A 382-nucleotide genomic window follows, 5' to 3' on the forward strand; every position below is an offset into this window, starting at 1 on the left:
TTGAGGGTAAGGGATAAAGTCACTGTGGTGGAGGGGCCGGGATGGGTCTTTTTAAGCCACAGGCAACCCTGGCTATTTTGGGAGGGGGGGAGGTGGTCACCTCCGTGAGGAACCCCCATTTGGGGAATTTTGGGAGGGAAACAAGCGGGAAGATGGAGACATCCCCACCAGGGTGGGCGTTGCCAGCTGGGATGGTGACGGGCCCCTCATCTCTGTCCCACCAGCCCTGCCCTCTGGTTGGAAAAGACCTTTGAGATGGACTCCAGGGTCCAGGTCCCCACCGACCCGTGTCCCTCAGCACCACATCTGCACGGCTTGGGAAGCCCACGGGGGACGGGGTCTCCACCACCTCCCCGGGCGGCCCTCAATGGCTTTCCCCCAC

This window comes from Merops nubicus, unplaced genomic scaffold (genome assembly GCF_000691845.1).
Source record: "Merops nubicus isolate BGI_N331 unplaced genomic scaffold, ASM69184v1 scaffold35199, whole genome shotgun sequence".
NCBI lineage: Eukaryota > Metazoa > Chordata > Aves > Coraciiformes > Meropidae > Merops > Merops nubicus.